Source organism: Columba livia, chromosome 4 (assembly GCF_036013475.1).
Source record: "Columba livia isolate bColLiv1 breed racing homer chromosome 4, bColLiv1.pat.W.v2, whole genome shotgun sequence".
NCBI lineage: Eukaryota > Metazoa > Chordata > Aves > Columbiformes > Columbidae > Columba > Columba livia.
The window spans coordinates 14,270,576-14,286,983 of record NC_088605.1 but is presented as its reverse complement, the minus strand read 5'-3'; positions in this window follow the sequence as shown (position 1 = coordinate 14,286,983).

Genomic DNA, 16,408 nt, shown 5'->3' with positions numbered 1-16,408 from the left:
GAAAAATGTAGAGGCACATAGGTAAACAGAGTCCCTCGTAGCTGTAAATCTCCATAAAAATCTCCAGTCCCCATGTTTTGGAGTATGTACTTTCTTTAGCTGCTTTGCTAAACTTGTTTGAGAAGCGATACATAAACAGGACAAGAAATGTAGATGGTCCTGCTTGTACAGAAGACTTAATATTTAGCAAGCAAGTGTGAGCTTTATCAGCAGATTTGAAGGAGGAAAATGTGATGGCCTGGGAAATGTTTTCTAGCAACAACGGAAGGGCCTTAGATGCAGCTGTTTTGTAATTCAGTATGCTAATGACTTCGAAGTGACCTGTGCTCCACTGTGCTGCAAATAGATTTCTTTGTATTTGTACACACAGGCTTGTGCTTTCTGGTCCCTAGCCTTATTCATTAATCCTTACTGACGTCTATTATTGAATTTTCCTTCTCTAAACAGTTGACTTCCATCTCTGTTATTAAATCTCCATCCTAGCAAATAGATGAAAATTCGCTTTATAACACAGGCTGGTGAAGACACACACTAGTGACTCAGGCATTCTTGTTTTCTAAAGACAGTACCCCTACCGTTTAAATATATATATATATATTTTTTTTTTTTAGTTGATATTCACATGTGTGTTTAGATCTGACAACAGTTTTGTTCTCTTGGTGAGGGAATTTTTCCTGGAAGGTTACAAAAGCCCATTAATACAAGCACACAATACAGGGCTGAGGAGCGTGCATGCATGAACTACAAGTCTGCCAGCTTTTTGTGAAGCTCTGCAGGGGACAGTATGCTGAAAAAAAGCCTTTCAGGCCCTTTTAATGTAGTTCTGACCTTCCACTCTATATTAAACAGATGACTGGAACCAGAAAGATAGGTCATTGTGATTGCAGTTAATATTTGTAAGGACCAAAGCAGCTCTCAGCCTTTGAGGTAGAAAGGAATCATCTTAAGTGTGAAAATGTATCCTCACAAGAATGGAGAGGATCAAAGGAAGGCCAGCTGGTGCTCGGACATCTTTTCATAACCTTTATTGCAATGCTAGAATACACTAACCTCAATGGGAAGTCCATTCAGTTTGTGTATTTCAAATAGGTAATCTGTATTCTAGTGAAACAAAGGAAGCTAAAAAAGCCCCTTCTCAAAAGGGGGTGGTCGACACAAATTTGCCTATGATTTAATCATATTGGTTTTCTAAAATCAGCTTAGCTTTTTCAATGCAAATATATGAATGTATGACATGCTTATTTTAGAAGTGGCTGAAAAATTGTAAAGTTAGGTACAGAGAGTTCTAGCTGATTCTACTGTGTTTTACTTTCATTTCAGAATAAAGGCCTCTCTGCATTTTAACTTGCCATACACAAAAAGCAGGACACAATATTTCAGGGAAAAAATACACAGAACAATCATAAGCATGAAATCATCCAGGAGGCATGCACATGTGGAGTGATGAAAATGTGATGAAAAGGCCAAGATTAACGTTGACTAGTTTTGAAAACCACCAAAACTTATGCTTGGGTTTCCAGGGAACATCATATCACTGTAAGTATATACCAAATTAGCAACATCAAGGTACAAGATCAATGAAGATGGCTGTTTAGAGGTAGGCTGTTACAGTAAAGTCCCGTGTCCACAGGCTGAGGGCTGTGCTGCCAGATCCAGGCTAAGCGGACAGGGAGAAGCAGAGGGACTATAGGTATAGACCAGAGGTGAGCCCTTCTGCCATGATAGTTTTTTAGATGGGGTCGCGAAGTTCAAACTCAAATGGTTTAGCCATTACTTTAAGATTTGGGTTTCAATCAATCACTTTCTTAATTTGTTCCATGGATCCAGAATGGGGAAATTATCCCTTTACTTGTTGAACAGGAACTTCCAACCAACATTTTGTCTAAAGATTGACACCTATGTAAGAACTGCATTATTTATGGAGATAGGCCTGACAGGAAATTCGGCAGTCAGTCTCTTAATATTGCAAAACACCAAATGGACAAAAGAATACTGCCTTTTCCTACCCAGAAAGTGACGGTAGATGTCATCACATCAGCTGAGTGGTGACTGCAGCCTGTGAAACAGGTCTGAGGGGCACTGAAGTTCTGACAGCTTCAGGAGCTGCAACAACTTCGTTTCAATTCAAAAGTCATTAAAATAATTCCTAAATTCTAAAGCTCAGAAGAAAAGGTATTTAATTTCTTTTTTCTCCAAGTAATTTGCATGTCAAATCTCTCTCCCTCTCTCACACGCACTCTCTCCCTCTCTCTCTTGTCAGTGATGTCTCTCTCAGCAGCTGTCTAGTCATGAATCACTCCTGTCATCTGAAGCATATTTTTAACACTTCTGGACGTGCTCTAAAAGCAAATGCTGTTAAGCAAATAATTTGCACTCTTTTTCCATATACTCTCTTCACTTCCCAGAACCTTTCATAATCGTGATTTTAAAAGCTGGGTCACAGGGGAACCAGGTACTGGAAAATACAACATTTTGTATTTGTGAAAGTATCATAATGTTACATCAAGTTCTCATGTAATGCAGATCTTCTGTCTGACTCGCAAAAGACTTGAAGTTGCCTGAGCCTTGAGAATTTAGCTTCATTAAGATTCATATGAATGTTGCCTTTGGTTTCACTCATTGTAGTCTGCACCCTCTCGAGCTCAAACTTCAGTCTGAGTTTAGGAATTGAGCATACAAAAAGAAAATCACTGTCAAAGCTTAGTTCAGCTGCTGTTACGGTAAAGTAGATTAGATCACAACATGTTTGCTTCAGAGCAGTTGTTTTACGGCCTGAAACGGAGAACATAATCATGGAGCCTGATGAATTATTTGTCTTGTAATGATGAGTTTCGGAGCTACACAAAAAAGGACATTGACCAAAAAGGTTTTGATCTTAAAAGCTTTTCTGCTTTTTTCATCTCTTCTATGGCAGAAGGATGCTCACTGGGGCTTTGGGACCCAAGAATCTCCACTCGGTGCCTGCAAGGCCTTTGGAATCATCCAGTAACAAGTCAAATAGGAAGAAAAGTGTATTTTTTTTTTTTCTTCTCCCACTGGCTAAGTAAGCAACATTTCTGCTAATTTGAATATTTCTCAGGAATACAAATAGTTGAGCTCCATATCCAAATTATTACACTGGTACATGTGGAAACAGAATCTTGATTGTGCCCATCTGGAAAGAACCTTCTGTTTCCACACAAATTGTGGTTTTTAAACACCTAGGACCAAGTCAGTTTTGATTTTTCCAAAGCCTAGGAGTGATAACCCTAACAGATGCTTTTGATGGAAGTCCTAATGCAAGTGTTATGCAAAGAGTATTTGTGAGCCACACACTTACGCTTTGTGTTTGCATCTGGAACTTGTGCTTTTCCTCCTCATTGCTTTGGTGTCACATGCCTTTGTATTTTTTAAGTGCTTAGAAGAGCCCTAGTGTGACAAAATACTAGATAACAATCAAAGTTGGAGATAAAATGACATTGTTTAATGTATTTCTGATAAGGCGTGCTCTCATACATAGACTGCAATATAGATGAGCATCTTGAGGTCTCTGTCCTGCATATATCACTTGTCTTTGTTAGTAACCTAGCTGCACTGGAATCATCAAATATTTATCACCTCTAAAAGTTTTGTTTTCAAAAAGGAACCACCACCAATACTGCCACTATTCAGCAGCTTAATAATAAGATTTGTGCCATTTTCCGTGTCAGAAGTTCTTTCCTCTGAAGGCGTGGTTAGGTAAAACCTACCATTTGAAGAGGCTCGCTCTTGGTACTGCAAGAAAAGCCTGACGTACTGCAAGTGCCTAGAAATCGGAAGTCAAAAAGTATTTCAAAATACTTGTAGCCATTATGTGTAAGTCACATTTGTGATGCTTTGGGTATACCCACATGGTTTTTGAATGTGTGGTTTGTATCAAGTAATAGTTCCTTTATCTTTCCCTTATTCCTCTATGAATTTAGGTTAAGAAATGTATTTCCCCTATGGATCCACTGATTGAAGTGTCTCTCTGACGGAGCATCACCGGTAGGTTGGAGGCAGCGTAACTCCGCGGTGTAAAGCCGTTTGCCCACCGGGTGGCAGTGAGAGCCCGGGTTACACAGGGGATGCTCCGGGCGGCTCCTGCGGGGCGGCCGCTCAGCGCAGAGCATCTTCCCGCTGCACAGCCCGGCCGGCAACCGCGGCGCCAGCGGCGTGACAAACCTCGCTCCTTTATGCTGGGAAGCGATACTGTGATAACTGGTTTGCTGTAGACATCTTTAACAAACTGTAAGGAAATAATTTCTTACCATTAGGCGTATGTTCCAAACAGAGCTGGAGACAGCGCTGCCAACAACAGCCACAATGTCTGTGCTTCAGTCTTGTGGGTGTTGTGATGTGTGATAGACATATCATTAGTTTTATAAGGTGCTTTATAGCCGTGTATTTCATGAACATGTGCTCCTACCTTATGCCTTAATACTTTACAACTGTTCCTCTTGCTGCACATTGTCACACAAAGTAAGGCAGTTCCCTGGCACTGGTGCAGTGGTGCTTTGGGAAAACCTCTGACCCCACAGCAAAGCTCCATGGGCTTCAGGTACCTCATCTTTTCCTGATGCTATTTCACAGAATCACAGAATGGTTGGGGTTGGAACGGACCTCTGGAGATCATCTAGTCCAACCCACCTGCTAAAGCAGGTTCACCAGAGCAGATCAGACAGGAATGTGTCCAGGCGGGGTTTGAATGTCTCCAGAGAAGGAGACTCCACAATCAGTCTGGGTAGCCTGTTCCAGTGCTCTGGCACCTCAAAGTAAAGAAGTTTCTCATATTCAGATAGAACCTCCTGTGCTTCAGTCTGTGCCTGTTGCCCCTCATCCTACCATTGGGCACCACAGTTTTCTTTACTAAAGAAACCCTTGGTTACTTCTTTCACTTAACCTGAAAGGATGCTCAGCACACTAAGTAGTTTTAGCACTATTTTGAACTTACTGGGAACCACCTTTTGCCATCCTTTGGTTATGTGATGCCCACCTGCCAACTCACCTGCTAACTTAGGAAGTCATTCCTCATGCAGAACAAAAGCCTTGGCTTCCACTTCAGGCAAGGATCTGAAAAGTATTGCACAGCTACATGTATTCAGACTGAAAGGGCAGGGATCAGAGAAACCAGTCGAAACATAAACATTGAGAAAGTGTCTGTTAGAACAATTAAAGTATCAGAAAAGTTAAAGTAAGAGTGTTTGGAAGTTGCGGGATCGAAGTTGCTTAGATGTACCTTCCTCAAAATGGGAGGAAAATAGGTCAATAATCAAGAAAAAAGAATCTGAAAGTGGTTCCTTTAAGAGTAAGCAAATATCCTCTTAAAAAAAATGTACAAACCCTAAAATCTAAAAATTAAATGAAAAGTATGGATTTTGGTCCTTATATGTAATTTCCAAGGATGTCCTGATATGAAGCTGCAATATTTGGCTCTGCGGCTTTGGCTGTACAGGTAGATGCGGATCAAACACTGTGATTGATTTTAAACACTTTACAGGTCTGGCAGCAATAAGGGCATCTATAAAGTGTTATGAGTCAAAGAGGATGACTTTGTCAGTACTTTAGCTTTACTACCCAAATATATTTCATTGCTTTACCATTTGTGGTGAGGGTTGTTATCACTATAACTGGTGTTGCCTCGGTGTTACTACTTGTGCCACTGCTGGAAAACAGCAGATTGCCTCATCTGAACCAGGAGGTGCACCCCCCTCTTGCTTTAACAGGCATGATGCTGCTATAGCATTTTCAACTCTTTTCAGCAGTAGTTTTACAAGAAAATCTTAACTAAGTGTAAATGTGTTTATTTTTGTGGCAGTTACTTTTTGAAAGCGTATTGCTTTCCGTGCTTCCTAAGTGCACAGCAGCTGATAACCACAACTACTATGCTTGTTTACCGTAAATATTTTCAATACTCAGCTCTACCTGAACTGTTAATTGCTTTACTAATAGGCAGTTTTGTAATAGAGATCTGTTAAAACACTGTTCCCCGAAAACATTCCAAAACAACTTGAATCAATTATTTTGTAGAAAACAATTACTTTCCAAATATTTTTAATATTTTGGTACTAGTAGTGTCTTGGTAACTGGGTTTTCTTTAAGTAATCTTACTGAGTTATGTACACTGGAGACAGATGTTAAGGATATTCAGGCTCTTTGTTAGATTTGTAAAAGCTCTTAGATGTCTCAAAAATACACCCTTCTGTACCTACCTATGTACAGGTATCCATAGACATATGGAAAAACGTCTTTAAAGGTTGTCTTTCAGCTTCCAGCAGAGAAACACTGACGTTCTCTAGAGTTTGTGTATATAGTATGTTGAGTTGGTTAGAGTACTGAAGGAAAATTTGAAGCATATTTGTCATATATCTGTAGTTCATATCATTATTTATGCTTGACATATGTGTAAGTTTTCCCAAATAAGAGGAAGAGCAAGCTTGATCAGGATGAGATGTCTTTATACAACTGGAATTGCCATTGCACTGTGGTGTTCTGTGGCCATGATGATGCTGGTTTTAAAAAAAAGTCACGTTTGAAACTGATGTAGTTGTAGCCTTAGCAAAAACCGTGTTTTGAACAGGCTTAAACTTTCTCTGAAATTCCATGAGTTTAATACATGGATCCTCTAGAAAATTGTATTGAGTAAGAAAGTAAGTAAAAGCCTCTACAAGTGAAGATCACAACTTTTCCTGAAAAGCAAACATTAAAGACTTAGACTTACTGTCTAATGTCTATACAGATTAAAAGTTATGCCCTGCAGTGGGGAGAAGGCAACCAGTCCCTGCTGCTGCTGCTCCTAGGGTGTTTACCAATTTAACTTCTTTCTATAACAAGTTTACCCACCTTGTTGACCAAGCCTTTGTTGGACTCGAAGATCCTTGTGGGTCCTTTCCAACTCAGGATATTCTATGATTCTAAGAACAGACTACTGGGAAATGACAAAAATATCCATCTGCTCCTCTCTGTGTCCAGTGAGCTGTTGCTTTATGATCTCATGACTTTCTGCACATTCTTTTTTTGTGTTAAGAGGCAGCTGGTTTAAGTTCAGCTGAGCAAAATACAGTTAGGCAGTTGGGAAGGTGCTAAACTGCACCACTCCGGACTTCTGTGTCAGGATTATAACCTGGAGAATGTCACTAACCTACTACTGTGAATTAGCTTGGCCATCCTAACACTCTTGAAAAATGGTGCTTTTCTGTCTCTCAAGCCTCAGGCCTGATTTGCTTTTCTTTTGGAATTCAGCTTTGTCTATAATGGGAAATGGAACAGTGCTTTCAGGATGTGAAGTATTTTTGGAAGCTGCTTGGTACAGTTGTTTGTATCCTCCTCAGGCAAGGAATCTAACATTTGCTGTCCACAGCCTACCCTTAGCCAAGCACGCAAGGAGCTCTCGTCCTCTTCTCTTCCCACAAGGCAGACTTTGCTGCCAGTTCTGATTGAAGACACTGATTCAAGAACCCGATTTATGGAGAGGCCTGAATGTGTTTGGCAGATTTCCTCAGCTGCTGTATGTTAATGCTCAGTGGGAACCCTATCTTTCTGGAATTGCTCCTTGCTCGTCATTTTTATTTTCCATTTTTCACTGAATTTTCATTTTGACTAATTATTTTTCAAATGTGTACGTTCAGAGATTTGATTGATTTAAAATTTGTAAGTACTGGGTTTAGATTTCCTAGCATCCAGAGTGCTTAATGCTCTCAGCTGTAGTTTCCTAAAGTAAATAAGTAATTCAAATATAGTGGTGGCAATCTTTTACAGAATACAAGTAGGTTTTTTTAAGTTCTTAGATCTCTTGCTGTGATGTATCAGTAATCCTGTGCTAATCAACATCTGTGCTGTCTGGATGTAGCTTATCTGGGGTTGCTTTTTTTCAGCTAGCAGAGAAGGAATTATTCCTGTGGCAACCAGACCCTGCAGGGTTAATACTATTTCTTTGAAGTTCCTACTGATATTGCTTGCTACAGCTTTTTGTCATCATTTTTCAAAGTATATTCTCTTGCATGGATTGTCAGTTTAAAGCAACGCAAAACGGGTTACCAGGATAGGAAAAACTCTGCTTTTTTAAAGCTGTGATAAAGCTCTAATCTTACAAATGAGTGTTGATATGCAGAGTGCATAAGCTGTGAATGAATGAAATTTTGCTTTTACAGTTCTTAATAACATGCAACACTTGCATGTGTAAAACCCTTTCCATTCAGGATATAAGACTAATAATATTATTATGTTAATAGCAATACATTTTTAAGCCAAGGGTACCCTTCTGCTATTAGTTAATTAGTTACATGGTTTTACTGCATTCATTGAGTTATACTAGTTCATGTGGGAATGGTCCAAAGCTGTGCCAGGGGAGGTTCAGACTGGACATTAAGAAGCATTTCTCTACCAAGAGGGTGGTCAGACCCTGGAACAGGCTTCCCAGAGAAGGTGATCGGTGGCCAAAGCCTGTCAGTGTTTCAGATGCATTTGGACAATACCCTTAATAACATGCTGTAACTTTTGCTCAGCCCTGAAGTGGTCAGACAGTTGGACTGGATGATCGTTGTAGGTCCCTTCCATCTGAAAATATTAATTTCCTTGCTCCACCCCCCCTGAAAAATAGGAATATAATAGTAAGCACAGCACCTTGCTGTTTGCAGTTCTCTGTTTTTCAGTGTATTGTATTTAAAGCTTTATTAAAACAACAACAACAACAAAACAGTGGAGAGCTGCTGCAGTCTAGGCACCAAATTCGAATAACTTGTTAGTTCCTAAAAGGAAAAATTCATCCTTTTGGTAAATGTAGCTGAATCACCCATGACTTGCTTTGCAGACTCCCTCTTAATTTTCACTTGTTAGTCATCTGGAGCGAGCAGATGTTTTTCACATCCCTCTCTCTTTGTCTTTCAACATTTAGATATCTTTGTAAATAAGAAGCATACTTAGGAGCCATAAAACAACATGTATGAAAACTGCCACAAATGAAATTCCTACAGATTTAGACTCCTCTGTCATTTGGCGGTTTCAGAAAACTTTTCCTATTATGCTGCATCCCTTTCCATTCATTTCAGCTTTTCTTCTCATCATATATTTAAATATTGAAAAACTTTTTAAAGTGCTGACCTAATTTATCGAAAGTGATCATTAATTTCCCATGCCTCAGATTTTAAATGCTCAAATTAAGAGTGGATGTTGACTAGCTGGCTCCCTTCACTTGGCTTTCTTGAAGCCTCTGTTTCCCCACTGAAGACTGGGATATCCTAAAATCACTTGCTGCTTTTGGCAATTTTGATCCAATATCAATTGGATATTGGAGTGAAAGTGAAGTCTTCTTAGAATTCTATCACAAGTACAAATTGAATGAAAAAGCATAGACACAAAGATACAGAGGTTTGCATTTACGTGTATATTAGAAGATGCCTGATTGCGGTTTTTTTGTCCTCTGGACAAGTTCTGTTTGCAGACTGAAATACAGCAAGATCAATGCCATGTGCAAAAACTTAAATGGCAGCTTTTGAAAAATTGTCCCATTAACCTGATGAGTTTCTAATTACAGTAAGATGTAAAAGCTTTTTTCCCCCTTGTTATGTAGGATTTTGTTCTAACAGTTTTTTTTGTAAAGCTTACCCTGCTGTTAAAATAATTTAACTGCAGTGTTTGAGTATAATTTGTCCTACATTTCTTTTGCTTTCTCTGAGGAGTTACATAACTTTTTCATTTCTAATGAGTTTTCCTAAATATAAATTGTGATGTTATATTATGCACCTCTTTTGGCTCCAAACCAATTAATGTGAAGTGGTTCAAGGCCAAAGAGAAGTCTAGGATCTCATCCTATCATTCCTGGTGAAAGGTTTGTTTATGCACTTTTTGTTTTAAATAAATGGCTCAGGGGTTAAGTCAATCTTCTGTTGAAATTGATCTTATCCTTTAAATTCATGTAGTGCTCTAAATTAATAGAGAATCGTTTGGATATCTGCATGACCTTGTGTTACTTAGATGCTGTTTAAAATCCATTTGTCTAATAGCCAAAACATTATTGTGCTTTCCAAAATCAGATAACTTTAGCCTTTCAAATGACTGTTTAAATCATCAGCAGTATTAACCTGGGGAGAGATGAGTAAATGATCAACCTCACTTTACCCCCAAAGCAGTGCCTCCTTGCTGTAGAGTGTATCACATCACTGCTGTCTCGCCCAGTCCGTCTGCCAGAGCTCTGCCTCCTCCTCCTCAGGGCTGGCACCTTTCTGCCCAGCTTAGGAAGCGGTGGTTCTGGTTCCAGGACTAGCAAGAGGCCTGGAGCACAACTCCTCTGTCAGCACTGCCTCTCCCCTCCTCCCCCCAGGCCCTCTTATCTCCCTGGCTCTAGTTTGGCACCTTATCTTCAAGAGATGAACCTGCAGGTCTACAGCTGGTGTGAGGAGGAAAGGTACATAACCTGCCTTGCAGCACAATTTCTCCCTCCTGCTACACCTGCGAGCCCAGAGCGCTGACTGTTGGAGGGAGCAATCCTCCTGGCTTTTGCTGTGCTGTGTTTTATGTGGGTATATCATGGATGTTTGCTTCACCGTTTGAGAAATGTTCCTCTTGAGAATCTGAGTGCCTAGAACTTCCTCTGTCTTGGTCTTATTCCAATGTGTGGACTGTTTTCCTTCTGAAAAATCTTACTTAGATGTCTACATATGAATTCATGATGATTAACATTAGGAACCCAGGCTTGAATAATTGTTTGATGTTTTAAAGAATTTCAGAGCTTTCCAGTGAACATATCTCAACTTTCCCCTGACAAAGAAGAATTAAATCTCCTCCTTTTCAGTGATTTTGAAATAAGATATGCATTCTTCAGTATTAATACCTTTATTTCCATTCAGCAATCCTACAAATCTGACAGTAACTAAAAATCACTGTTTTTTTCATATCGCTGTTCTCTGTCATCAACAAGGTATCTGTTTTGTTTGTGCACAGGTTCACTATCCATTTATCCGTTATCCATTTCATCATGAATTCTGGAGTTGTTCCCACATAAGCCTATCACATATTCAAATCAGAGAATAGAATCCTAGAGGAAGTTCAGTTTTAGCTTACTTGCTGTGGATTTACTGGGTCAGGGAGAGGGACTAAAGGGGCATCATAAACCTTTACGATGTCTGGTGAGGTGAACTCGTGGTTTTATCCTGCGCTAGTAGCCACGCAGCTGTCTCCACCTGTCTGACTTTGCCGTGCATTTTTTGCATCTCCTTTGGTACATCCCTTAATCTGTGTTTCCCTGTTGCTGACTAAGATTATTGGCTTGTTAAAATGGACTAGTGGTTCATGAGCATTTATATAGAATAGAATAATAGAATCATTTCAGTTAGAAGACACCCTCAGGATCATCGAGTCCAACCATAACCTAGCTCTAGTACTAAACCATGTGCCTAAGAACCTCATCTAAACGACTTCTACACACCCCCAGGGATGGTGACTCCACCACTTCCCTGAGCAGCCTGTTCCAATGCCTGACAACCCTTTCCGTGAAGAATTTTTTCCTAATATCCAATCTAAACCTCCCCTGGCACAACTTGAGGACATTTCCTCTTGTCCTACCAGTTGCTACTCGGGAGAAGAGACCAACACCCCCCATGCTCCAACCTCCTTTCAGGCAGTTGCAGACAGCAATAAGGTCTCCCCTCAGCCTCCTTTTCTCCAGGCCAAACAGCCTCAGTTCCCTCAGCTGCTCCTCATCACATCGTGATCCAGGCCCCTCACCAGCTTAATCGCCTCCTCTGCACTCTCTCTAGTGCCTCAGTGTCCTTCTTATGATGAGGGTCCCAAAGCTGAACAAGGTGGTGCCTCTCCAGTGTCAAGTACAGTAGCACATTCTCTTCCCTAGTCCTGCTGGCCACACTATTCCTGATACAAGCCTGGATGCTGTTGGCCTTTTTGGCCACGTGGACACACTGCTGGCTCATGTTCAGCCGGCTGAGAGAATGCTGTTCTTTCTTTGGTATTTGTAAGTAACCTCAGACACCAAAGAGATGGACCGCTCGATGCTTTAGGGTAAATAAACTGCTGGGACACCTGACAAGCAACAACAGGTAGTGCTGCTTTACTTCAGCCAAGTTTGTCCCTTTTCATGAATGCTTATGTTGCACAAGCAATTGCTGCGTTGCACTGCATCAGCACTGTTCCTAATCCTGATTTGGAAACATCAACTGTTAACTTGACAAAGCATGACACATGGTATGTTCAAGTGTTTTCAGCTGCACCAACACAACAAATTGTAATGGCTCCAGAAGAGCCATTTCAGTTGATTGTGTCAATAAACTACAACCCACAAAGAAAAAGGCATGTGGCCAACCTGAACAAAGCATCCTCAAATCACAAATAATAGGTTAATGGTCACAATTTTTGTCCTTCTTTTTAGAAAAAGTATTTTTACAGGAAAAAAAAAAAACCTGTAATATCTAGAGCTTTTGCCTGTGAATGAATCAGAAGCCCAGCCCAATGGCACTTAACCGTTTACAGTATTTCCTTCATTTCCATGTGTAGAACATGTGTGACTTTATTCTTCATACTTCCACTTCAAAATGAGGACTTGGCATGTATTATCAGTTCAGGTCAAAAAACAGGCTGTCCCATGCAATTGGTCTTTCTCCAGCTTCTGTGAGACATAGGCCTACTGTTATTTAAGGAAGATTTCTGCATCATTTCCCGGACCAAGTGCCAGCAGACACAAGCTTAGCATTGCTTCCTATTTTTTCTCCATTAGTTAGTTCATTAGGAAGATCTACATCTGCTTGATGGAAGTGCAGATTTTCTGCTTTCACAGTTAGGCTGATGGTACACACAGTGAATTCTAACCTCACTGGGACCATTAAGGTTTTGGAGTAAGGAAATCAGGGTACAATCTGACTTAATGAGACTAGCTGCTAGGTCAGAAATTCTGTGCACTGCCTGCTTTTCCTGTTGCCCACATACCAGTCAAAACCCATGAGGAGCCATTGTGTTACCTCAGAGATCACTAACATTACATAAAGATTGCTGGCCATGACACTTAAGTGCCTCAGCAAGGATATGCATTATTTGTTAAGCACCTGGAACCTGCTGAGTTAGTCTGTAGAAGGTACAGAGGAGGATGGTCCTTCCCAAAATTTACAATGCCCTGAATAACCAAAGCAAAGTGACCTACAGCAGGAGGCCTGGAGGAAAGAGGTGTGCTAGTCCTGAAGACACATGTCTTTTAAAATATTTTTTACATTGATATATACCTTTTTGCATCCTCAAGGTAGCAACACGTGACTAGGAAGCACGCCAGTTTCCTTAGTCGGTTACTTCATTCTTGCTTCTAAAACCATCAGCAGCAAACTATAGTTGGTTATTTGATATCAGAAATTAAATCCTCTTAGCTGCTCATTTCACATACCTGGCAAATGGACACACGTTACTCACAGGTATTTGTGTGTGCGTATGTGTATGCACATGCACACACACAAGTGTTTTCTGTTATAGTATGTGAGGTGAAACGCACTTAAAATGAAACACACTAAGCCAAGTATTTGTAGTAGTACAGAGTGGCAACAGTGCTTGACAAAATGCCACGTAAGGATTTTTCTGTAAAACCAGAGAACTGGATAAGACTATGCCAGTTTGCCCGTGTTCGTAAAACGCAGATTACAATTAAAGCAATGCACAGTGACAAAGAGAAGAATAACCTACACCATTGAAAGGCTATCCAAAATTCTCCTTTTGTCTACAAGGGACATTAAAACAGAGTACCCTGTGAATATGCTCAAATAACTGAAAAAATAAAAGCCTCACCAGTCAGCTGGGGAATTCACCTCCATGCATCTTAATCTGATACTTCCTTAGGCACACACTTAATACACAATTGCCCATTGCTTTTGACCATCTTCAGCCAACAAAAGGACTCAAATGTAAAATCACAGAAGCTGTAGATGAAAGGACCTAGTCAGTCAATTTGTTAAACCATGTGCTGTGTTATTTTGGCTCCCTATAGTATACTGTCAAATATACTTCTGATCATCACTTGGACTTTTGATGTCATTCGGATTCTGAGTGACTTTGGCTTCACACACAAATGAATGGATTACACTCATCCATCCGTGCGTTATTCATCTGTTCAGTTCAAGAACACTTGCTTGCAAGACAAGAATATTGCCAAAATTAAATAATTAAAGTGCTTCTTGTGTTTTTGAGAAACCCCTTCATTTCCACTTACGGGTCCAATTTTCTGTAGAAAATGAATAACATTTTTTCTACTTAACACACCCAAGTATGATTTATGAAATACTACTCAAGGAAGACAAGCTTATTTTACACTTTATTTACTTGGAACAGAACAGTGACAGGAGAAATAAATGAGACAGACAAGATGATCCATAGTCAGAGACATGACTTGCTTCATGCCACAGCCAGGAAGGGATTCTGGGCCTCTTGCACCACAGACCACTGACCTCAGGAAAAGAGGTGGAATGCATTTTGGATTGGACAACACATACAAAATCAGTATGTATGGGGAGCTAATGACTGAGTGCCAGCCCTATCTGCCAGACACGGGGGTCAAATGCTCTGAAGATGTAAGGCTGCAAAAATAAGGCATTGGGAGATATAAAAATGCTGCTGCCCTTACAATACTCAGAGGTAAATTCACTGTTTCACAGTCCACCTCTTCTCTATTAGTTAAGATCTTCAACAACAAAACCAGAACTGCTTGCTCAGTAATTGAGAGGCACATCAATGAATTTCTACCTTGAAAATGTTTTGTGTTGATTTGGGAGTATTCTATATTTGAAGTAAGCTATTCCATTGTGAGAATGTTTTAAAAATAAGTATTAGCTCACCATTTTCATCTTCCCGTATGTTTACTTACAGCCCATCACTCTCATCTTCCAGTATGTTTACTTGGCTGCCGCACAGGTAGTTATCTGGCCAGCAGTTCAACTAATTGAAGGCGTATGTCCCAGAACTGTGCTGATGACACTAGCATTATCAATGATGTTTATGACAAAAAAACAAAGCCAATGAAGGAAAATCCATTGTTCTGTGCCCTCTGAGAAAGGAGGGGGGAGGGGGGAAATCAATTTTTTGCCAAAGACAAAAACAGAAAAGAGATGACAGGAACCAGAGCATCTTTCTTAAAGAGACCAACCAAAAAATCAAATTATAATTTTAACCTGTGAGATTAAGATTTATTTTTATAGCCACAGGATGTTAAAGAGTCTTGAGTACATTTTTTTCATTAACTCTGCACCAGATTTGCTGAGATTCTCCTATGTGAAGTGGGTGAAATCATGACTCCTATGAAGTCAACAGGAGTTTCTCTAGTGACTGTAATTGAACTCAGGTTTTATTTGCACTCTTAACACCCATTGAAGGGCTTGCACAAGAGCAAAAAAAAAGTAGATGGCTAACATTTTCAGATAAAATAAAATTCTTAGATTAAAAACAGTATTCACAAAAATAATGGGTTGAGATTTGAAAAAAACAAAACAAAACAATCCCACCTTAGTTTTGCTATGCTCTGCATAGAAAAGACTAAATTTCCATTAAAGACACAAACTTCTGACTTGTAGGTGGAAGGACTCACTGCTGAAATCTCTCTGGTATTCTCTATCTACAGACATTATCACAGAATCAGAGAATCGACTGGGTTGGAAAAGACCTCAGAGATCAGAGTCCAACCCTTGGTCCAACTCTAGTCCGTTTACTAGATCATGGCCCTAAGTGCCATGTCCAATCTCAGTTTAAAAACCTCCAGGGACGGCGAGTCCACCACCTCCCTGGGCAGCCATTCCAATGCCTGACCACTCTCTCTGTAAAGAATTTCTTTCTAATATCCAGCCTAAATTTCCCCTGGCAGAATTTAAGCCCATGCCCCCTTGTCCTATTGCTGACTGCCTGGGAGAAGAGACCAATCCCCACCTGGCTAGAACTTCCCTTCAGGTAGTTATAGAGAATGATGATCTTGCCCATTTTAGAATTAGCACAAATTCAGCCACCGATTACCAGTGTCTGGTGGTTTTAAACGCAAAGCAGGAAAGCCAAGTCTGTAACATAGCGGTTCCTAGAATAAGAGCAGCTGTGATCAGGATGGTTTGACTTTTATCTGCAGTTCACATTTGCATCAGGACGGTTAAATATTTCTGTGGACTGACAGGTGAATCCAGAGCACGAGCAAACCTTTAGTCCCTGCCCCTCGTGGAACCAAGAAAAATCTTGTCAGAATGGCAGAATAAACTAACCTGATCTGAGAGCAAGATAATTCGAAATAAGAATTGCAGTCGCTTTCAAGTTCTTTATTCTAATTGTTAATACTTTACACCATTTTGCCAGTAATTTGTGCTCACTCAGAGCACAGACTGGAAAAGAGGGGCTGCTCATGCTGCCATCCGTGAGGAGGCTGGTTGGTGCTGAAGCACAGAACCGGCACAAGGCT